Source organism: Trichechus manatus, unplaced genomic scaffold (assembly GCF_000243295.1).
Source record: "Trichechus manatus latirostris isolate Lorelei unplaced genomic scaffold, TriManLat1.0 scaffold00109, whole genome shotgun sequence".
Classification (NCBI taxonomy): domain Eukaryota; kingdom Metazoa; phylum Chordata; class Mammalia; order Sirenia; family Trichechidae; genus Trichechus; species Trichechus manatus.
Genome location: NW_004444045.1, coordinates 4,031,714 through 4,056,890, shown reverse-complemented (window position 1 = coordinate 4,056,890; position 25,177 = coordinate 4,031,714).

Below are 25,177 nucleotides of genomic sequence, written 5' to 3'. Positions count from 1 at the left end.
AGGACAGAGTAGAACTGCCCCATAGGGTTTCCAAGAAGCAGCTGGTGGATTTGAACTGCTGACCTTTTGGTTAGCAGCTGAGCTCTTAACCACAGCACCACCAGAGCTCTGGGATTTAGTCCCAGGTATGCTGGCTGTGGAGGCTGCTGCCTTTGTCACTACCCTCTGCTGGCTCTTGTGTGTGGTGTCTTGGTGGGTATGGTGTGAGGTGAGCATATATTTTCCTCCAAATTATTAATAATTTATACCAGCATTATTTATCTTTTCATCTTTTCTTTCCTCATTGAATTATATTGCAAATATTAAATTCTTATCTTTTTATTTTATTCCACTGATGTCAATCTCCTGTGCCACTACCATGCCATATCTCCATGAAATCTTTTGATATCTGCTTGTCTAGTTCCTTTTCATTTCTCTTATTTTTCAAAAATTGTTGCTACTTCTGCACATTAGTCTTTCTTTTTTTTTTTTTTCAAATGTGTTATCATATCCTTAGCTCAGGGAAAACATTTCTTCCTCCAGGGTATGGAGACTTCAGCCCAGGAGCATGCCTTAAAATTATGCAAGAAATACAAAGGTCAAGATGGACTCTGGGGCAGATAAAAAACAACCCCAGTATGGCAATAAAGGTGTAGGGTGCTATGAATATGTGATGAGCTGCAGTCTTATCATTCCAACCTTGCTCTATTCTATAGTGTGTGTGTGTGTGTGTGTGTATGAGTGTGTATCTTAGTTATCTAGTGCTACTATACCAGAAATACCACAAGTGGATGGCTTTAACTAACAGAAGTTCATCCTCTCACAGTCTAGGAGGCTAGAAGTCTGAATTAGGGTGCCAGCTCCAGGCGAAGTCTTTCTCTCTCTGTCGACTCTGGAGCAAAGCCGTTGTCATCAATCTTCCCCTGGTTTAGGAGCTTCTCAAAGCAGGGACCCCGGGTCCAAAGGATGTGCTCTGCTTCTGGCACTTCTTTCTTGGTAGTATGAGGTCCCTTTCTCTCTGCTTGATTCTCTCTCCTTTCATCTCTTGTAAGATAAAAGTTGATGCAGGACATGCCCCAGGGAAACTCCCCTTACATGAGATCAGGGCTGTGACCTGAGTAAGGGTGTTGCATCCCACCCTAAGCCTCTTTAACATAGTCTAATCTTGCCTCATTAACCACAGGCAGAGATTAGGATTTACAACACATAGGATAATCACATCAGATCACAAAATGGAGGACAACCACACAATACTGAGAATCAGGGCCTAGCCAGGTTGATACACATTTTTAGGGAACACAATTCAATCCACAACAGTGTGTATGTGTTCTCACAATTTTTTTTCTGATCTTCCATTGATGTCTTCTTTGAATCCATGAAGGATGAAGGATTTGGGAAAGCAATTATTTTAATTCACAGAACAGTTCCTTGGAGTAGGGGAAGCATGATTGTTCTCTAGGCACATGTTCCTTGGAAAGATGGCAGCAAACATGATGAGGCCAGTGGAATAAAAGAAAAATGATTCGCAGTGCTTCAATTTCTTTCTTATAGGCTAAGGCTTGGTGACACTCAGATAGCAGAGAATCTTTTTCAATTTAGGGGTTAGGGGTAGGGAAAGGGCCAATTTAGGGGAAAGAATATGGGAATTTCCTCTGTTTTGATGATAATAATTACAACTTATTGTGCGCTTACTATGTGCTAGGTGATATTTCTAAAGCTCTACATTCCTATCTCTTTGGGTCAACCCAGTCCTATAAAGTGGGTAAAACAATCCCCTTTTCATAGATGAGAAACAGAGGATCAGATCAGGTATGTTATATAACTCATCAGAGTCATGCAAGTGGTAATTAAGGTCTGGGTTAAAATCTAAAATCTTTGACTTGGTTTACCAGGCTCTCCATAGGCTGGTTTTTGCCTATCTGTCAGCTTCTTCTTGTGCCACCTGCAGCCTGTACACTTTAACCACACAGGAATTTCCCCTCAGTTCCTTAAATGTGTCTTATTTTCTGTGGCAGAGGTGTTGCTATGTTTTTCCCAAAGTATTACATTTTCCTCCCAAACACACAGAAGACTTCTCTCCTCAGTCTCCCCTTGGATCTTGGTGGGGCCATGTGACTACTGGTGTGAGGGCGAGTGAAAGTGATGTACATCACTCCCAAGCCTGGCCCCTAAAGCATTTAACATCTTCAACCATGTTTTCTGTTCTCTATTTCTACAGCTGGATACGAAGGACGCTCAGATGGAAGATAAGAGGTCCATGCTGCTGCCTTACTACTGGGACAAGAGACACCCAGGTCAGTTGCCCAAAGATCTGTGATGTGAGACAGAAACTTTTACTGGATAAGTCTCTGAGATTTTGGAGTGTTTTGTTATAGCACCTAGCATTACTAACCCTGACAGTGATGGTTAAGGTTCTATGTCAACTTGACTGGGCCATGATTCTTAGAGGGTTGGTAGTTATGTAATGATGTAGTCATCCTCCATAATGTGATCAGCCAGTCAGTTGTAAGGGGATTTTCCTTGGGGGTGTGGCCTTCATCCAGTATACATGTGGGTGTTCTGGCAAAGCTCTTTTGCTTGCTCTGGATCTGGCATCGGGTAGCCGTCATCTGACTTCTGGTTCTTGGGACTTGAGCCATTAGCCTGCCATATTGCCTGTTGACCTTGGGATTCATCAGCCTCCACAGCTTGTGAGCCAGAAGCCTGCTATCTTATCTGCTGATCTTGGATTAGTCAGCCTCCACAGCCTGTGAACCAGCAGCTTGCTGTCTGACCTGCCAGTCTTGGGTTTGTCAGCCCCTGCAGCTATGTGAGTCAGGAGAAGCCTTCAGCCTAATGCCTGACCCACGGACTTGGGACTTGCTAGCCTCTAAAACTGCATGAGCCATTTTCTTGAGATGATACTTTCTCTCTATATATATGCCTAAGACAGTGACTAAATCACTTGCTTTAGACCAGGGATTGGCAAACTTTTTCTGTGAAATTCAGATAAGAAACATTTTAGATTTGCAGGATATACAGTCTTTGTTGCAACTACTCAACTCTTGTTGTTTTGTGGAAATGGCTGTTACAGGTTGAGGTGTGTCTCCCCAGAAGATATGTTGAAATCCTAACCCTTGCCGCTGTGAATGTGACCTTGTTTGGGGAAGTAGAGTTTTTCTCTTGTTATCAGTTAAGTTAAAGGAAGTTGAGTGGGTTTTAATCCTAATACCCTCTGTGTGGTGGCTCATAAAAGAGAAGGACAGACACAGAAATAGAGTCACACACAGAAGAAAGACGGTGTATGAGAATCCTTCTACAAGCCAAGGAATGCAAGAGACCCTCTGGGCTGCCAGAAGCTGAAAGAGATAAGGAAGGCTCTTTCCTTACATTTGACAGAGAGCGAGCATAACCCTGCTGATACACTGAAACCAGCCTTCCAGCCTCCAGAACTGTGAAAAAATAAATTTCTGTTCTTTAAAGCCACCCACATTGTGGTGTTTTTGTTATGGTCCCCCCAGAACCCAACTGCCATCAACCCAATTCCAGCTCATAGCAACTCAGTAGGACAGAGTAGAACTGCCCCATAGGGTTTCTTAGGTTATAATCTTTATGGAAGCAGACTGCCGTATCTTTCTTCCGTGGAGAGGCCAGTGGGTTCAAACCACCCACCTTTTGGTTAGCAGCTGAGCACTTTAACCACTGCACCACCAGGGATCCTCTTTAGTTATGGCAGCACCAGGTAACTAAGAGAAGCCCTGGTGGTGTAGTGGTTAAAGCGCTTGGCTGCTAACCAGAAGGTCAGCGGTTTGAACCCACCAGCCCACTCTGTGAGAGAGAGACATGGCAGTCTGCTTCCATAAAGATTTTCAAACTTGGAAACCTTACGGGGCAATTCTACTCTGTCCTGTAGGGTCCCTGTGGGGTTACCGTGAGTCAGAATCGACTCAACAGCAATAGGTTAAGTAACTAAGACATTGGCCTTGGACAATATGTAAATAACTGGTGTGGCTTGGTTCTAATACAGGAGCTAGGCAGATTTGGTCAATGGGCCATAGTTTGCTGATCCTTGCTCTAGAGTAAAGCACATGCTTTTTTCTCTGTTCAACACCTCTGCCTTTCTCCACCACTTCCAAACTCTAACCTCCCTTTGCCTGGCTAAATTGTTAGTTATCCTTTATATCTCTGCTGCAACTTCAATTCCATTAAAAAAAAACAAACCAAACTCATTGGCATAGAGTCGATTTTGACTCATAGTAACCCTATAGGCTATTTTCCTCTCTCCTCTTTGTCTGCTCCTTCCAAATAGGTTAGAATCCATTATCATACGTTCCCATATTATCTACCTGTACTTCTATTTTTATGATAAATCCTCAGTTTTAATGATTTGTTCAAGGTCTGTCTTTCTGGCTATGATGAGATCTTCATGAGAAAAAGAAGCCACGTCTATTTTATATACTATTTCATCCTCTAGAACTTAGCACAGGACCTGAAACAGACTAGATGCTGTAAATACTTGTTGAATCAATGGGTGACTGCAAGGCATATGCTTTTAACCACTGCCTACAGTATATGATGCCCGGGGAAACACAGCCTTCCTTCCTCTTACCTCTCCTTTCTCCTTGTCTTTCAGTCCTTGGGACCAATATAGCCAAAAGGAAACCAAACCCACAATTATGAAATAATGGTCACACTCTAGAATGGAGAAAATACCACAGAGATATTTACCCTCAGGCATATTTCTTTGGTATAAATATTGACCTTGTCTTCACCTCAGTCAATATTTTCTCTCCAGCATCATAAATCTTGGTATGTCTTCTCCCAGAAGCTGATCTCTATCACAGCTCTGAAAGTTAATTTCATCTCCAACCCTATAAATGGGTAAAGGCTATTTCTGAAATTCTATCGTCATATCACTCTAACGCCTATAAATCTGAAAAGCTTTCCAATTTTCCTCCATGTTGTACTTATTAGGTTAGTGGACCACTCCAAATGGTCAAATATAATTTTACCATATACAGAAAGAGAAGGTAGGATAAAAGGTATTCAATTTTTAGGATAAATAGCAAATACCAGTAATAACGGCAGCTTAGAATAGCGTAAGAGCAAAAAGATAGACTATAATACAGCTGCCAACAGAGTTAGAGAGTGAATTAAGATGAATTTATAGTTCTGATATGTGTTTGGTTTTATATGATAAAATGTGGGGGCTAGACATCTCAGACACTGTCTTGGGAAAATACACAATGCAGCTAACATTCCTGAGGCTACAAGCTGAGTAGTAGGCAGTGCTATTGAGTTCCTTACAGGTTTCCCAGTGGCATCTGTCAACCAAAGGCCGGAAAGACAAGTTTGCTAATCTGGGAAAAGTCCGAAAGCATTTTACTCAAAAGACACCATCAGCTGGCCTTTTCCCTTGTCATATGGTCTTGGTGAGTCGACGAGTTTGTGCACGTCAGTCAGAGAAGGATTGGAATGTTAATTCTTAAGGAAGTCTCAAAGGGATTGGAACCATTTCTGTCTTTCAGTCTAAGATGTAGTCTAAGAAGTAGCTTAAATATAGTATCCTATGGGAAATCAAACTAAATTACTACTATTTTTCATATGGGAAATCCTCATAGGTCCTCGATTGGGAGTTCATGAAAGAATATTTGGTCCTAACTCATTTATGGAAATAAATCATCCCCCAAATTCTGGTGACTGACTGGCAAGTAGAATCCTTCCTCGGACAGGGAGGATAAAGTCTTCTAGCTGCGTTGTTATCATTCTGTCCCTAGAACCCAGTTCACTGTAGTGTACCGTAAGTACTTGCAAACTATGTGAATGAATGATATGAATGATGGACTAACTGAATAAACGAATGAATGAAAGAGAGCTGTCAAAGGTAACTGGCTAACACTCAGCTCCAAGTCTATCCTTTTATCTTTTTCTGATACTCTTCCCCACTTCTGTAATGACCGTTTGTCAAGTGGTTTATAATAATAGTAACAGAGCAACTAAAGCTTTCGCAGTGTTTTGTTTGTTTTTATTGTGATAAAAAATATATACAACACAACATTTGCCAATTCAACATTTCTTACACATGCAATTCACTTACACCCATTACGTTAATCATGTTGTGCAGCCATCACCAGTATCTGTGGCCAAGTTTTCCATCACCACAAAAAGATACTCAATTCTTCCTAAACAATAACTGTCCCTATGCCGCTCTCTCCTGCCCTGGTAACCACTAATAAACTTTGGTCTCTCTGCATTTGCGTATTTTAGATATTTCATGTAAGTGGGAACATGTATTTGTTCTTTTGTGATTGACTGACTTCACTCAGCATAATATTTTTAAGGTTCATCCATGTTGTGGCATATATTAGGACTTCATTTCTCTTTATGGATAATATTCCATTGTATATATCTACCACATTTTGTTTATCCACTCATCTGTTGATGCACATCTAGCTCATTTCCACCTTTTGGCTATTGTGAATTGTACTTCCTGCAGCACTTTTTATATACCTTATTTGAAGTGATGGAGCCCTGGTGGTGCAGTGGTTAAGAGCTCAGCTGCTAACCAAAAGGTTGGCAGTTCCAATCCACCAGTCGCTCCTTGGAAACCCTCGGGGGCAGTTTTAGTCTGTCCTATAGGGTGGCTATGAGTTGGATATAAAACATTTGGCCTCAGTTTTCTAGATGCATTTCATTTGTTCACGTGGACACAGGTGTCAGTTAAAAAGTGATTACTACAATCAGCTTGATATGGGTCGTGCCCTTGTGTGATGGGTGTTCTGCTCGGCACTGGTAGACAGAGGGAGCATTGTCATTCTGAACACAGATAACTGAATGAAGAGACTTAGCTCAGTTACATTTAAAATGCGAGGCTTCACATTATGCCCTCTGATGGAATTCAGTGTGCTCATTAGGGTAAGTAAACACATCAGGCATTCGATATATATGCTGAGACAAATGTAATAAAGGAAAAAAGAAAGTTTTTTTTTCTCTGCTATGCCATTTCGTTTTGCAACTCTAACCACCGCGGCATACTACAATTCTCCACACTCACATTTAATTTTTCAGCTAAAATGCTGCATCAGACATATTTCAAGACAATTATTTGGTATTGTAAGATTATTTAGTTTTCTAACAGCTTTGCAATATATGTTTTCATTACAGCAGCAGTGATTTCCAAAGGTTAAAAACATTATAAAAGGCAAATACTGATTATCTAGCTTGGTGGCCTGGTCACATTGCTGTGTGGGGCTGAGGTCCTGGTTTGGAAAAGTCACCTTACACCTTGCTGCATAGATGCTGGGTTCCTCTGCTCATTAAATAGCCAGGTTCTTCTTCTTCTTCTTCTTCTTTTTAACATCTTTATTGTTTTTCTATTATGGTAAATTTAGAGAATTTAAAGTCGTAAAAATAAAAAACTAAAAAAGTCACTTTACTCTTCCTACCACCACTCATTCATTCAGTCATTGAATACCTGCTGCATATCAGGCACTGTTACAGGCAGTGATACTTTCATGAATTCCTAAATACTCATTTCAACTGAAATTAAGAAGACCTCTGTGTAAAGTGTGGGGCCCTGGTAGCGGAGTGGTTAAGCGATTGGCTATAAACCAAAAGGTCGGCAGTTCAAATCCACTAGCTGCTCCTTGGAAACCCTCTGAGAACTATGAGTTGGGATCACCTCAACGGCAATGGGTTTGGTGTGTGAAGTGTCCCTGGATGAGAGTGTAACCAGGTGAGGTTTGTCTTTAGTCCTCTGTCCTTTCATTCTCTGTCCCAGTCCTTCCACAAACCTTTCTTCTCCCAGATTTCCAGAAATTTCCTTCCCAGTACTTTAGGATTTTGGAATCCTTCTATCCTCTTCTTTATGCTGGCGTGAAACTTGGTTTCAAGAACTGTTCGACTAAGTGTTCAGAACAAGCTAAAAATGGCACCTGGTAGCTGATAGCAGTCTGGAGTTCCTGCGCTTCTAGCACTCAATAAAAGCAGCTTTTTAATCAAAAGCCAAAAGAGTATATTTACTTACGATAATGCCACATGAGCTAAACAAAACAGAAGCCTTGGTTGGAATTTTTGTTCCTTTTCGATGTATGAAACGAGGAACAATTATTACATAAGTACAGTTACGTAAACAAAATCTTTTGAAAACAGCATATTCAAGGGGTAAAAATAAAAGCTCATCTTAACCAGATCTATCAAAATTTTATAGCAGCTGAAAGGAATGTAGCCTTATTGGTGAAATTTCAGTCGTTGAACTGGAGGTGGAAGAAATAGCTTTGGATTCAGGGGGAATGTTATGGACAGTTTCCTAGTGCTATTACGTGTAGTGTTGGCCTTGCCTAAATGTTTTGTGTTTGCCGTAGTAGTGGAAAGACGGAGGCGCAAACTGAGTGGTACAAGGGGGACTGGTAGTGACCTGCTTTCCTGGACACTGTTCTTGGTCCCCTGACAATACGGGAACTAACCCAACCTGCTTAATGGATGTCATCTCATCCTGCTGAAAGCTGAACAGGAAGAGTGCCCATTCACAGCTTGAGAGCCTTCAGAACCTTGGGCGCTGGAGTCTAGAGCTGCTCAGAGATGAAAGAGAAGAGGCCCTCCTCCAGATTTTGAAAATCAAGATTGTTTGCTAAAGAAATTTTTCTTCTTCTAGTCTTCTCTGGGCTGCTATATTAATTTGCAACCCAATCGAGTGGGTGAAAAATGTCTTTGATCACACTCCAACAGCAGTCATCTGGATGCTGGTGACATTCAACCACAAAAGACAACCGTGGAGGGAGGGATCACAGCATGACCTTGGTGACAAAAGGGACTTCCGGAGTGAAGCATGCCTCTCGGGCGAGGGCCCCACACAATGAGCAAACTGTGGCCTGTGACATTTCATCAGTGAGCTGCTGCTCAAGTATTTGGAGAGAGTGCGTTGATCCCACTCTCCTGGAAACCCCCAAAAGCTGCCATAAAAGGCCTGCTTTCATTTAGCTTTTGTTAAAACAACTGAAATTCCCTTCTCACAATTGTGGGCACATGGCAACAACACAGTCCTTTCTTCCCCAGCTTGCAACTCAAATATTGTTTCCTTAATTTCTTGTGGGTTCCCCACCCTCTTACCAATGTTAACAATTTTTTCACATTGAAGGGCATTTCTTAGGACTCCCTGAGGGTGGCAGTGTTGCTCATGTGTCGGTGACTAGTACAAGAAATTGGGCATCTGCTACGGGAATGACTTAAGAAGCATGATTTTACAATATCAAAATCAGCAAGGTAGATAATGGGAATTCTTTTGAGCTCCGAACATAACTTATACCTGTCTATTCCTGGAGCCTCCAGAGCCATAAATTCCAATGTAGATATAAGGTGCAAAAACAAAAGATTAAACCGAAAATGTTCGTGTCCGCAGAAACACATAAAAGAAAGTGATGATGAAAATCCTATTGCATATAGGCTCGATTCCCGATAATTACTTAATACAAGCTTGCTAGCCACGATGCCTTAGGGTATATGGGTCATTCACAGACAGCTGGCTGGGAGAATTCAGAGCATGTCAGTTCACCAGGAATTTTCCAGGAGGACACAGGCTGCTATTGCTCTCGTCCAACTTAGCCCTCCAAGAATTTGCAATCCGTGTGGCTTGCCAGTAAACACCCCATTGTCCTTTGAGCTAAGTCATTTGAGAGGCATGTAGCAAGACTGCTCTCACAAGATATTTCACACCTAGGTTTATGTGAATAAGACTCCTCAACATGATCCAAAGTAGAATCAGGCAACTAGGATTCAGTGAAACGCGCTGATAATTTTTAATGAGAAAAAAGATCATTCCCCGTAGTATTGGTTGGGCAAAGGGGAGTCCATTTCTAGGCACAGGGAGAATGAATCACTTCCTGCCATTAAGATGCATGTGATGGTGCTTGAGGATTCCTGGTGATGACACCATAATGTCACCTACGAACTTCGTAAACGACTCATGTCAGACCCTGAGTGGAAATTCCATAGGGATATTTTTGTAGTAGCTGAAAGGTCAAAGTTGTGGTTTAGTTTTTACAGAACAGGACAGTGATGTGGGGAAAGCCCCTGGGTATGAAAAGCCAGGAATATCCAGGTCTTCCCAGAAGACTAGAGATGGAGAGATTTTCCAGACTTTAACTGAGTCACCTCTACTTTTTTATTAAGTACGGTCATTGGTGTTTTCCAGTTTTCTAGAACTGTGGGATAAAGGGGACATGGAAAGTTCTATTTGTATTTAAGTGATTAAAGAATGAGACAGCTTTCCTCTTCCACGCATGTTGCATTGCTTGATAGAGGACTGAGTTGCCTAATGTGGGTTATGCATTAATGTCAGGTGTTTGCTGAGTCACTCAAGAACCCTCCTTCCGGGAGGTCATTTGTAATAATTCAGAGGAACATTTTCTGGAAAGGAATGCCTTTTACAGAAAAATTCAAGTTAATGTGTGCCAGGCCCTGTTGTGAGTGCTTTACATGCGTTAACTCATTTAATCCTTCCCCTCGAAATTAACAGTTTCGTTGGTCAGTCTAGACATGGGATATGGCAATTGCTAGCAAGCAGGGGGAAGAAACAGAAAGCAAGACAGTGTTTATCAGAGTTTCAGACATCTGGGACCATCTGGGACAGGTCTCTGCCATTGCAACCATTTCTGGCATCGCAACTTCCTGCAGGCTATACTAGAAAGTTAATATTATAAATATAATCAAGGAAGGAACAAAGGGTCTAAACTGGCATTTCTCAAAGTAATTCTTGCATAGGAAACACCTGAATGATTTGTTAAACTTTCAAATCTGTGAGCATAACTGGTTGGATCAGGGACCTAATCCCTTAATATCCAAGTTCACAATGTAAACGGAGCTATAGTTTTCAAAAGGTGGGCCTCAGACCAACTGCATGAGCATCACCTGGGAACTTGTTAGAAATACAAATTCTTGGGCTCAACCCCTGACCTACTGAATCGGGAACCCTGGGGTTGGGGCCCAGGAATCTGTGTTTTAACAAGCCCTCCAGGTGATTCTGATGCATGATAAAGTTTGAAAACCACTGGAGTAGAGTTCTTTATAGTTCTCTGTGACACAAATGAGCTGTTGAAGCAGAAATATGTTGGGGGCGAGGCTCTGAAATCTACTTTTATTATTATTTTTTAATGCTTCCCTGGTGATTCTGTTGCATACTTGCTTGAGAACAACTGATCTCTAAGAACAAAACTTCCTTTTCTGTATGTCGTTTGTCAAGGCACTTCCTCATTATCTCCAAGGTAGAGAACCATGATCATTCCTCTAGTTTCTAGAAGACCACCTATTGGGCAAAGGGAAGAATAGAAGCAGTCATTCTGTGTCTTCTGTCTAAGCCTGGTGTGTGTGTGTGTGTGTGTGTGAGCATTTATAATAATGATGAGCCCCCGCCCAGAAGACTACTACTCCATTCTGCCTAAAAATTAACAATTTCCTCCACGTTATTACACTGCTGGGACTTTTACCAATTAGAGATCTACTTGAGTTAATAAACATCTTTTCAAATTCAAATATGGAAATACTCAGATCTCAACATCACATGGACTGTTAGAGATCATCTAATCTTCTATTTTTCTTGTGATGAGGATCTTCTATTTTTCTGTTTAGCATTTCAGCATCTTTTCTCCAAGTGAAAACAATTCATGCAAGTGAATTACTCCCGGATGCCAAGGTCAGCACTGCCCACTACCCCTTGCAATTTTGTCCGGGGAAGTATAGAAATTGACCACCAAGATGAAGCCCAAACTACCATCCATTAGCTCTGGCAAAATATATTGCTGGAAGCCAATCGCCCTTTGCTATAGCTCCTTGACTGAAATAGAACAGGCATGTCTTGTGAGTCTAATCTTTTTCCAGAACCTCCAGGGTGTAGTATTACAAACTGTCCAGCACACTCAAAGCTCTGGTCTCTCTGAGTGAGGCTGTGGCATGTCTCTTAGAGAAAAACATCACTTGGTGTATTTTGAAAGAACAAGTCATTTTGCTCAAAAACACCTGAGATACCAGGTGTAATCATCACTGCTGGAAAACTACCTAGCCTTCCAGTGAGGGCCAACATACATCCAAATACATCTGCTGACCAGCCAGAAAGGTGAGGGAAGTGTTCTACCTCCTATAGTATTAGCATTGATTTCTGTGTCAAGCATGACAATCATGGAGTTTATGGAAAATTCTAAAGCCAAGTCTTTGTCTGGCAGACCCAGATGCCTATTTAAAGCAAGGTCATGCTTGTGTGTGAACCCTGCTGATGTGTCAGCCTCTTTTGGGGGTGGCACTAGACCACCTCTAATGAATTGTGCAGGGTGGCATGCTAGAGTCCGCTGCTATTTTTTAACTGTACAGAATTTCCCCACTCCTGTCCTCTTCTTACTGGAAACAAGGACCCCTCTCTTAGTTTTAAGCTCCGTAATTTCCACTGAACCTCAGAATTCTACCATCAGCATTGCCTCTGTCCCTCGCAGCCTACTTTCGGAGACTTCTGTCTTTTATCCCATTGCATGACCTATTTCTCTGTAAATTCAGACTGGTCACCTACCAGCAGATGTCTTCTTGTCAGGAAGCAGTAGAGGTATAGCTGTGTGAGAGACTAGTAACTGGCACTTGTGGTCCTTCCAAGGATAGACACTCCCTGCCTGATTTCTAAACAAAGTCCTCTGTAAATAAATAAATCCTAACTGTTTGTAACCATTACCTCTTCTTGCTGCTTTCCTGTCTTCCGGGCTAGTATCATGGTGAACAACTCTAACTGGAATTGGCCCTTTAGGTACCCACAAACGCATATGGATTAGGGGAGATGTTGGGTAGAAAGCAAACTTCCGGTAGAATAGGGACAAATAATAATGCTCTTTAGCTTGTGTAGTGCTTTTACATCTTCCTGTGATCATGAACCTGATCCTGCATGACCTCCTGGGCAGAAAGATCCTTATCTACTTGGATATCATATTAAATCGTTTCTTGAACAGATATTAAAGCCTGTAGCAGCACTCTCTCTGGGAAAAACCCCCAACGGCTGTGTTTCGGAGCCGAGAAATATGGCAATGTATCCAGACGAGGCCAATTCTTTATTTATTTATTTAAATTCTACTTTATATGAGGGTTTACAGAACAAGCTAGTTTTTCATTAAACAGTTAGTACATATATTGTTTTATGACATTGGTTAACAACCTGACAGCACGTCGACACTCTCCCTTCTCAATCTTGGGTTCCCCATTCCTAGTTTTCCTGTCCCCTCCTGCCTTCTAGTCCTTGCCCCTGGGCTGGTGTGCCCCTTTAGTCTTGTTTTGTTTTATGGGCCTGTCTAATCTTTGGCTGAAGGGTGAACCTCAGGAGTGACTTCATTACTGAGCTAAAAGGGTGTCCGGGGGCCATACTCTCAGGATTTCTCCAGTCTCTTTCAGGTCAGTAAGTCTGGTCTTTTTTTGTGAGTTAGAATTTTGTTCTACATTTTTCTCCAGCTCTGTCCGGGACCCTTTGTTGTGATCCTTGTCAGAGCAGTCAGTGGTGGTAGCCGGGCACCATCTACTGGTACTGGACTCAGTCTGGTGGAGGCTGTGGTAGTTGTGGTCCATTAGTCCTTTGGACTAGTCTTTCCCTCGTATCTTTAGATTTCTTCATCCTCCCTTGCTCCCGAAGGAGTGAGACCAGTAGAGTATCTTAGATGGCTGCTCACAGGCTTTCAAGACCCTAGATGCTACTTACCAAAGTAGAGTGTAGAATATTTTCTTTATAAACTATGTTATGTCATTTGAGCTAGATGTTCTCCAAAAGCATGGTCCCCACAGCCCTCTGCCCAGCAATTTGGTCCCTCAGGGAGTTTGGATGTGTCTGTGGAGCTTCTATGACCTTGGCAAAGCCAATTCTTGAGATCAAATAAGGTGTTAGTGTTTTTGCTGTGGGACTCACTGGGTATAATAATCAAAGATGACTACATACTACTGGTGATGATTAGATGCTATTATGCCCTAAATAGGTTTAGTAACCAATATCATGAAGGAAAAGAAGAAATGTGTCTATTCTACAGCCTTTATCTTTCTGAGAGTAAAGGTCTTGCTCACTTCTGCCTTGACCTGCTCTATCCAGACCCAGCCAATACCCACACCAATTACAATAAAATGACCACACTCTACTGGGAAGTAGTTCCTCCAGCAACCTTGGGATCTGAGCCTACAACTCTTGGCTGCTCTCAGTCAAGGTTAATTACTCTCTGCGGGGATGGGAGTTAATAGTCAACAGATTATTTTCAGTTACTTTTTAGGGACATTACATTGAGGGATGTTTAAACCATGACAGTTTAAAGCTGCTGGGGTACAATCAGGTCTTTTCAAGACTGGGCTTAGCCTCCTTCCTTATGAAATTAAACTTCACCAAACAGTATGTGTCTAGCAGCTACAAACGTAGGGGTGATGCCCTCTCCTGGAAATGAGTGGTTCCAGGGAAGACTCTTCCCAGAAAAATCTTTATCCTAAGAATTTTGGCCCTTTTAAATGCACATAGAATTTCCACCCAAGTGATAGAGAAACTATATAAAACCCCACTATGGGTATTGGTACAGTGATTTCCCATTGTCCCAAGCTCGCTTCTCTTAACTCCATCTACTGCTCATTATCATCTTCTTTGTCCTTGCCTCCTCTGGTTTCTCCTCTCATTCTGACTCTGAATCTTGGTTTCTACTTTTCTTTTGGCTACCTCAATTTCTTTTTCTGGTTTTTTGGCCCAAATATTCTGAATTGGAAATCAATCTCCCTTGTGGAAAGACTTAAACAAACTGCTCATCTGTTCCGTAAGCTGAAACCATGATATGAAACGCTCTGTTCCTTTTTCACTTGGGTGTGGGGAGGTGGGGTTGATTTGGGTATCTGTTTTTAGCCCTTTAAAATGCGCAGAGAATACCCATGCATATGACCAGGGAAGTCAGAAGGAAAGTCATCACCTCCTGGTGGCTTAAAAATTTCTTCGTCCTTCCCATCACTCCTCTTTTCTGTTTTGCTATACCATGTTCATTGGTTTCCTGGTTTTCTCTGATTATTTTGGTCTTGGGCCTTGGCTCCACCATCCCCTACCTCAAAAAAAAAAAAAAAATTGCTACTTGGACCTTGAAAACTTTCTTTGGATATCTGCTGTAGCTCGGACAATGATCACGCTTGAGATTATTCCCTCTTGGCTCTGGGCCTCTGCTCAGCACTACACTTCCCCAGCTCTTAGGATTACAGGAACATAGCCCATTTCTAGAGTAAAGCAAAGTGCTATAAGTTAAGATTTCAAGTAACTGAAGACAGCAATCTCCCTGTAACTTCTCATCTCTTGCTAATCAATGTTAGTTCCCTCATCTATCCATCACGTAACCTAATCTTTTAGTCCCTTTACCACTCTGAACCTTCCGTACTGGAGACACTCCTGTTTGTCCATGCCCCTCATGGTATGTGGTTTCCAGAGCAAAAGACAACAGTAAGGATTGAGGGTATCATCATGCCCTTTTCTTTAACAAAGCCTAAGTTTCTATTTGAAATTGTGGCATCTGTCTTGCAAGATTGGCATTAATGTCTAACTTTTGGTTAGCAAAAATCCAGAAATCTTTCCTATTGCTGTTCAGATATATTTCATCCTTTCTGTAATTTGACACGTCTTAGTGTAGGACCTTATCCCCTTTAAATTTTAATTAATTGTTCTAGTCCTTTGAAGTCCTTTTAAAATCTTGATTCTAAGTGCAGTACAATGCTTTTCAGACTATGCTCCAATGAAACCAGGAGTTGTCCAGACTACACTTCTAAAATCAGTTGATGTGATTGCTGATCAGTTCACATATGCCCACTATTTAATACATTAAATTGATAGAACTTTCTCAACATTTAAGTCATAATTTTTTCCTAAATCATTTACATCTGATCCTGTCTAAGAGTGCTCAACTGATTGTGTAAAATAATAGTTCTTCTCAGAAAGCACCATGACTTCCAGGTACTTTCCCCCATGAAACAATTTTAAGAACCAGCCATTCAATATTAGTTATACCTCCTCTTTTCACATAGTTCACACTTCTGATCAAAAAGGTATCATTTGTTATTGGTTAAACTGCTGAAAAGACCTCCCCAAAGCAGACAAGATAAGTGGGAACACGTTTATCCAATCTCCACGATTCCACAAAGTACGACACATTCTTGAAACATGTGTGTTTATATAGTCAGGGAACCGAACCACTTCAGAGCAGCCAGGTGTTGCTTTATTATACCTTATGTATCTATCAATATTTACACTACTCTTTTCAGAATAAAAATCATGCTTGCTGACAAAAGAAGACCAATGGAAAATCCAAATGGAGTTCCTTTCTATCTTGCTGTCATCCGTTAACATTGTATCAGTAGCCAAGGCAACTGATAAGTACATTTCTTTTTATTCTATTTACTTTCAGTATAATCAAAAATGTGTGTTTGCTCTCTTAGCATGCTTGGCATTTCTCAGCTATTTGAGAGTTTTAGGTATTTTAACACTAATCTTAGAAGTTCAAGCCAACTCCTTCTCTCTTTCTTCTTCTTGTTTTTGTATGCTCTTCCCCAGCTCTTAGGGTTACAGGAACATAGCCCATTTCTAGAGTAAAACAAAGTGCTATAAGTTAAGATTTCAAGTAATTGAAGACAGCAATCTCCCTGTAACTTCTCATCTCTTGCTAATCAATATTAGAGGTTCTTGTGCTGAGATGCTCCCAGACCAAGGGAGGACTGATGACATGGACCTTCCTCCAGAGCTGACAGAGACAGAAAGCCGTCCCCTGAAGCCGGCGCCCTGAATTTGGACTTGTAGCCTACTAGACTGTGAGAGAATAAACTTTCCTTTTTTAAAGCCATCCATTTGTGATATTTCTGTTATAGCAGCACTAGATGACTAAGACAGTCTTCTTTTGTTTCTTATTGGGATCATTTGTAATTTTATTGTCAGGATACAATTTTTAAAAGACTTGCAAGCTCTCATGAATCATCTTCATCTTTATCATGTCGGGTGTGACTTAAGATGGAGGGGGGCAGGAGAAGGAGCTTAGATGTTTTATCTTCATTCATCATGTCTTCTCAGATGCGCGGAAAATGAGATGGATTAAAGGCACCATGTTTTTTTTTTTTTTCCACAACAAAAAATGAGAAATGACTAGAAATGCAGCTTTATACTCCTCCTACAAATTCACTTGTTGATTAAAAGTAACTCATGGTAATAAAATTTAGTTTTAACAAAAATCTTTGGAAAAATTTAGAGTTCAGAAACCAACGGGTTTCATGATGTTAGTCCCTACCTGCCCCAACCCTGCTTTACTGCTATTGGTAATAACCTGCTTCCTGCTGGCTCATATATGTCTATCCAGCTCCAAAAACTAATGGTAGCCCCACTTCATCAGCTCCCTGTCCACTGGTGAGTGGGTTTGGCAGTTTTTCTTCTTCCATCTTTGCTGTCTGGTAGGGGTGATTATCATCGTCATTTGGGCATCCTCATTTAGGCTAGTTTGCTTGACTACCTTGCCCCTAAGATTTTTCTTTTCCCCCTCTTCTGATTCCCACTCCAGTTCCCCGTTAGGACTGGAGCCAGTCCCTAATCCCAAGCAGTCAGCTGGAGCTATGGCATGACATTCCTCACATAATTCCTGAAAGTTCCTTTCTGAGCTGCACCCACCTTCTAATATCTTTCATATCGACACAAAGGATTTGCTTTGTTTACAACTCAGATGTGCATCTGATAGAACTGTTGCTGATTCAGAGTCCTGACCCTCTACCCCATTCCAGTCTTTGGATATTGACATCTAGATCCTTCTGTAGTTTACTGTGATCAAAGATGATTTTCACCCTGCCCCAATGTTAGCCTGCTTCAGGCTCACTGAAGAATTCTCAGAATGCCTGGAGTTTTAAAAAGAGGGAAAACTTACTTTCTTTTGGTATTGACATTAGAACAATTTTCTAAAGAAGCTTAGAAGAAATCAGTGCCTATATTCAGATTTTAGACATTTGGCAGAATTCACAGCTTTTAAAAATACCATTGAATTGATAAACATTTTGAAATATGAAATGTGCCTTGGCTACATGGGAAAAAAACAAAAACTCATTGCCATCGAGTTGATTCCAACTCATAGTGACCCTATAGGACAGAGTAGAACTGCCCATAGCGTTTCCAAGGAGCGGCTGGTGGATTCAAATTGCCGACCTTTTGGTTAGCAGCCACAGCTCTTAACCACTGAGCCAAACATGGGAGAAGATAAGGTAAAATAATACAAACTCCTCTGATAGATTAAAGAAAGTCAAATACAGAGTTTGGGTGTGATTTCAGTCTCCTTGCTGAATGTGTCTGTCCAAAAACTGATTTGTCAAATACAGTTTGAATGTCCCAAGAATGATACTTATATTTTAAAGTTTTACAACAATCCATTATTCTGATTTTAGAGGATGAAACTGAAGCTTGGGGAAGTAATTGGAATGAGATCTTTTAGCAAATATATTCCAGAAGTAGAATGTAGGGTGGCTAGCCATCCAAGTTTTCCCAGGACTGTTCTGGATTTAGCATTGAAAGTCTCATGTCCTAGGAAACTCCTCAATTCCAAGCAAACTAGAATGATTGGTCACCCTACAAGTGAACCCAAACTTGGAAGAATCTGAAGCCCATGTGTTTTTCTTTGATTTCTCAACACTTATTGGCTCTTACGAGTTCTGCAATATTCCTATAAAATACTTCCGTTGAAGGAATCTTAAAATACTGATATACATCTGTTGGAAAGGGAAATAGAGACTAGTCTAAAGACTTTTAGTTTCTTTAAGGTCAACCAGTCAATATTTAAGAGCACTTATTTTTAACATACCAGTGCTTTTTTGTAACTTTTGTCTTTGTCCAACTTCCAAGTGAGTCAAGACAGTCTCTCCAAATGTCCCCTTTAATATTAGTAGCCTTATACTGATAAGACTTGCTTTCTTGGTAGCTGCCCTTTTAGCCCACTTAAATAACATACAAAGAGCTTGTTTGAATTTAACTCATAAACACAGCAAATGTACTGATGTGTTGAAAAGAGGCAAAATCACAGTGTTAATTCTCATTACAAAATTTCAAAATATCTTAGCAACATTTCTTTGGTGGAATCAGTTTTATTAGAGAATTTTTTTTTTTTTAGATTCCTCAAACTAGATTTTTACATTTTCATATTTTATTGACTCAACTTGAAAGGTAGGGAGAAACTTTTTTTTATTAGAGACATACGTCTTAAACTAGATTTAAACTAGTTTAGAATAAAAGAGAATTATTATTACAAAATTTTAATGAATCCAGGAAAAATGCTATATTTCCAATACAAGTTAAGAATTTTCCATTTCAATAAGAAATAAAAAATTGGCGTGAAGAGTGTAGTTTAATACTCGTGCTAAACCTTCCCTATCTAATTCTAGCTAACCGTGAGCATCGCCATCTTTGCTTGGCGTGGAGATGTTCAGATTTCGTAACACTGTTATTAGCTGGCCTACTGTCAGGCCCCACATCACACTGTAGGGTCTCCAAGATGTTTTTATATCCTCCAAATGCTAGGATGTCCTGTGTTTGCTGTTCAAATTTCAAAGCAACAGAGAGTAATGAAAAAGATTATTGCTTTTGCTGAACAACTTTACAGCTCCTTCTCTCTCTCACCTGGTGCTACTGGAGAAATAACCATGAAGAGTTGCAGAAGTCAGGCATCTCTGGGAAGAATATTTTAAAGATGCATTCAATTTTCAATAAATCCTCATTGGGTGCTTATTTTTACTGGGGACTAGGATAGACTAGTGAACAATACCCCCTTTCCTCCCCTCATGGCCCTTATAGTCTGAAGAGAGAGCACACTGGCTGTGTCTATGTTAGAAAGTCAACAGTAATACAACAAAGGATTGTTGAATACCTACTATGTGTTATTGAATACACCATGGACTTCCAGAAGAATGAGCAAATAAATTTTAGAAGAAATACCACCAGAATGCTCCTTAGAAGCAAGGATGGTGAGACTTCATCTTGTTTACTTTGGACATGTCATCAGGAAAATTCCATCGCTAGAAAAGGACACCGTGTTTGTTAAAGTGGAGGCTCAGCAAAAATGAAAGAAATCCTCGCTGAGGTGTATTGACATAATAGCTGTAACAATAGGCCCAAACATAAAAAAATCATGATGATAGCACGGGCTGGACAACATTTTGTTCTGTTATACATAAGGTGGCATGAGTCAGAATGATGCCATGACAACTAACGACAGCAACAGCAACAATGTGCTAGGCGTTGTGGATACAGAGAAACATATGAAAAGGTCATTGTCCTCAAGAAACGCTCAAAGCATAATAATGGGGAACTAGTACACTAAATAGATAATTGCCTGAAAGTGTGCAAAGTATTAAGATAGAGCCAAGAAGACAGGGCAAAAGGCAGAAGGCAAAGAAGGGAGTGGGAACTTGGGCAATTGTATTTGAGCTGGGGCAAGGTCAGAAAAGAAGGCTGGTAATGGGAAAGCAGATTGGGAAAGGAGGCAAAGTCGTTTTCCAGGGCCAAGACTAGCTCTGGCCAGCCTTGACTAGGGGCTGAGTGTGAGACCACACGGAAGACTATTGCAGAGGCAGGCTTCCCTTCTGTTAGCTCTGCCTCAGCACATTCCAAGCATCTGTCAACTGCTCATGGTGTATTCCTATCCCCATTGAACTGAGAAATGAGTTTTAGGGTAAAATCCCCCAGTCAAAAACTCATTAATCTCATCCAGTGGCTGCTTACATTTTTTCAGTCCTCATCTCCCCTGAGCAAGAATACCTACAGTTTGTTCAGCTGTCATACTCTCTATCCTTCTGTCTGACAAGTTCCCAGGCTGTTTCTCCCTTTTGTCTTAGGGACTTATCTGAAGCTATGTTAATTCTATTGGTATTCTGCAAAGCCTTGAGCCAGGAGTTCATATCCGAGGAAAGTTCCCTTCACAGATTTCACATTAGGGAAGCCAAGACTATGACTCGGTGTATGAATGACAACTGTCCATTGCCTTTTTCCTTCACTGGAGGAAATAGAGCCTCTGAATAGAGATGGAGAAAAACCAAACTCATAGCAATGCTATAGGACAGAGTAGAATGGCCCCATAGGGTTTCCAAGGAGCAGCTGGTGGATTCGAACTGCTGACCTTTTGGTTAGCAGCTGAGCTCTTAACCAGGGCCCCAGAGATGGGGAGGGCGGTAGAATGTTTTGAAGTAAGAAAAATGCACAGTGTGCATTAGTTTGCATCCTGCTGGCATTGAATGCTTTCATAAATGCATTCTCCATGTACGTTTCAAGAAGACAAGAAATAGCTAGAAGTTGACCCCATTGCAAGTATCTTCCTGAACAGTGACAGGAATGCAAACCCCACATGCACAAGTTTTGTCAACAGAGAGTTATATTGATCTACTCAAATGATCTAAGGACAGAGATTTTCTATTAGCCCCTGTAACAATGTCACATTAACCTGGATCATGGGAAAGGAGGGAGTCTGGGAATATTTCTATTTGGGTGTATGAGTTACTAAGGGAGACAACACCACCATCAGAACTCAAAATGCTTAGAATTGTAAAAGAGTTAAAAATAAAGCAAGGACATATGGAAGCAACAGCAGGACCTGTGCTCAGACTCTGAATCAGCGCAGATCATGGGGTGTCTGGAGTCAGGCGCTTCTCTGAGCTCTGCCAGGCTTCCCTCTGCTATGACTGGGGTAATTCCCACTGAAAGCAAGGAGGGGTGGGAGGGCTCTTCTCTGTAGTATGGTTGACTATCAAGGGCAAAGTCTGTTTCCTTTATTACTTAAACATAGAATAGCTTTAATTAAACAATAAATACATTTGTCGAATTCCACTATTCTAACCCAGCAATTGCTTTTCTTTTCCAAGTTTAATCCCAGGCTTTATTCCATGTGCACTTTTTTTATGTTGTTGCCATATTGCATATACAATTTTATGACCTGCTTTTTTTTTTCCTTCAGTAAGATTATTTCAGGGACATTTTCCGTGTTGTTACCAAGGCTTCATGTTTATCACGTTTAATGATTGAATAATGCTCCATTGACCAGATGCTTCATAATTTATATACTAATTCCCTTGTTGTTGGACATTTAGGAAGGCTATTGTTTTTGGCAGACTTTTGCTTCTGCAGAACTCCCAGCTGTGTGGGCTGAGATGGGAAAGAAAAGAGCAGTCTGGGGCAGGCCAAGGTTGTATGCTGGGAGCATGTGGATAGCATGCCAGAATCCAGTCCACGGAGCACAAGTGGAGTTGGGAGTGGATCAGGGTTAGATTCCAGGTTAATACAGAAGGAGCTTATTTCCCCACCGCTTCTTGTTTTATTTATTCCCTTTTATCTCCACTTCCCAACTCCATTCCTCTCACCCTTTCATAAATAACCAGTCCAAGGGTTTTTGTAATTCTGGTGAGGGTCGTTAGGAGCAGGCTTTGTGCTGGGCTCCTGCTGGCATTGGGGGTGAGGAGTCGGGAGAGCAGAGGGGAGCCCTGGTCAGAGTTGCTGGGTGGATGAGTCTGCCTAATTCTAGAATTCAGCATTAGGAGGCCCACCTGCCCACAGACATAGTCTCTAAAATCAGGTTTATCATTAGTAATGGTGGGCTAAGCTACGGTAATAAAAGACACCAAAAATTTAGTGACTGAAGGTCAAGAAATTTATTTCCTTGTCTCATAACAGTCCAAGGCTGGTGTTTAGGTCAGTGGGATGGCAGTCCTCCATGCAGTCATTCAACTCTGCTCTCTTCAACCTATGGCTGCCAGGGTGGCCCTGAATATCTCCATGCCCGCCCACAGCAGGGCAAAAGGAAACGAAGAAGCATGGTTAGGAGTGGAGACGTCACATCCACTCACATTCTGTGGTAGAGAACCATGTGTCTCCACCTAACTGCCAAGGAGCCTGGAACATGTGAACCTAATAAGACAGAACTGATTTGGAAGGGCAATTAGTAGTATCTGTACAATCAGTAATACACGTGATTTTAGTCTCCCATCTGCCTTTATCCTTTGTCTTATTTCTCAGTTGGTTCAGAATTTGTGCAGAGAAGAAGGGTGCTATTTGAGAACCCTCTAAAAGACTCCAAAGAAAAGTTATTTTGGCAGTGCACCAGTATGAGTGATATGAGTATACTCTCTCAGTGACACTTGCTGGAGTGGAGGAGGGTAGGAGAAGAAAAAGGGAAGTTGAAAGCATTTCAGTGTTGTGGGGTCTATTTCAAAGTTGTAAGGTCACACCCACCATGAGACCATATTTGCTGTTCTTAAAGGTACAACTTTCTATCATTCTTAACAACTCAGAGGTAGACATTTTAATTGCATGAGCCGGCATATGTTCTCTCAGTCAGTAATTCTAAACCTCAAATTTCCTACACCTTTATATGCCTTACATTCATTCATTGAATTAACATTTATTGGGTACCTGGTGTTCATGAAATGATTTCCATTCTAATGGAGCTAGTAGATATGAAACTGGCAAAGTATGTCACAAAGTTTCAAAATAAAGTAAATTCAGAATTATTAGAATTAAAGATAAAATATGAGTTAGAGAATACTTTCAGAGTAGGGGATGCTATTGAAAATTTTGATAAATTGCTATAGAGTGCTTTAGTTAAAAAGTATGTAGGGCAACCAAGTGATTAAAAACAAAACAAAACAAAAAAACACACTTTTTTCCTGATATACATTTCAGTAATGGTGAACAACAGAGAGAAAAATCAGGTGGATAATCCTCTGTATACTCAGGAAGATGTTGCCAACAGCAGCCTTTACAAGGCCAGGAAGAGAAGAAGCTCCTTTCTGTATTTCTCCAATCTATCTTAACCTGTTTCCTTGCTGTGGTCTTGTTCCAAATGCTAAGCCCCTCATGCCTACTAAAGCAGCAGTAAGTAGACCCCCTAAGCTCAGACTTGGTAGCTCCATCTGGCTATATCTGTTTTAGGAATTCTAGGGGGGTATGAACAAATCTGTCTTGGAAGAAGTATGACCAGAACGCTCCTTAGAAGCAAGGATGGCAGACTTCATCTCACATACTTTGGACATGTTATGAGGAGGGACGAGTCCCTGGAGAAGGACATCATGCTTGGTAAAGTAGAGGCTCAGGGAAAAAGAGGAAAACGCTTGACAAGATGGATTGACATAGTGGCTGCAACAATGGCCTCAAGCACAACAATGATTGTGAGGATGGCACAGGACTGGGTTGTGTTTTGTTCTGTTGTACACAGGGTTGCTATGAGTTGGAACAGACTTGATGGCACCTAACAACAACAACAACACAACATGAACAAGAGTCATCACAATGGTCAACATCTATATGTGCCAGGCCCTGTGTAAACCACTTTACGTGCAGTACAGTATTCGGTCCCGAGGAAGATACTATTATTTTCCCATACTGTATATTAGTAAACCGAGGCTTATGCTATTCAGCTTCCCTGAGGTGTCATTGTGAATCAGGGGAAGAGCTGGCTTAAGATGCCACCTAACACCCTAGCTGGCACCTACACCATTATGCTATGTTGTCTTCCCTTAGGGCCACCCAGCATGTGCAGCCACTGCATGGTCAAGTCACAATATCTACACCCTTATTCTTTTTAGAAAAATATTGTCTTTATTTTAAAATCCTTCTCTCCATGTCCCTCAAACTGATTCAGACTCATCAACATGGGTGTCTCCTGAGGCACTTGCTGCCCTAAGTGTTTAAGTTGAAGAGCTGTGTAGCCTTGAGTGAGGCCCCTAAACTTTTCACCTCTAGAAAATGGGGTCACCTACCTCCTGGATGTCTTTTCCATTTTGAATGAGGTACTGTGAAAGAAACTTACTTTGTAAACTAAACACTTAACAAATGCAAATGATTATTGTTATTGGCATGTGGACAAACCTGGACACGTGTGAACCTTTTATTGAACTATTTTATGATGAAAAACAGTACTTTGGTCAGGAAGTGCCTCCCAAAACCTCATAGGTCCTCCTCAGTTATTTTGTGATCACTTTTTCTATTTATTTACACACTGTTAACATTTATGTAGGAGTTCTGCGTGCACCGTCTCCCACTGCAGCCTCTGGGACTGGAATAATCCCACTGGAAAGTGGATTTCATTAGACAATCAGCAATGAGATTTTGTGATTTTTGTTTAAAGACTCTTCTAGATGGGTGGAATATTAATGGTCAACAAGTGAAAAACTGCCAATTGGCTAGCAGAGAATTAGAACGGTTTTA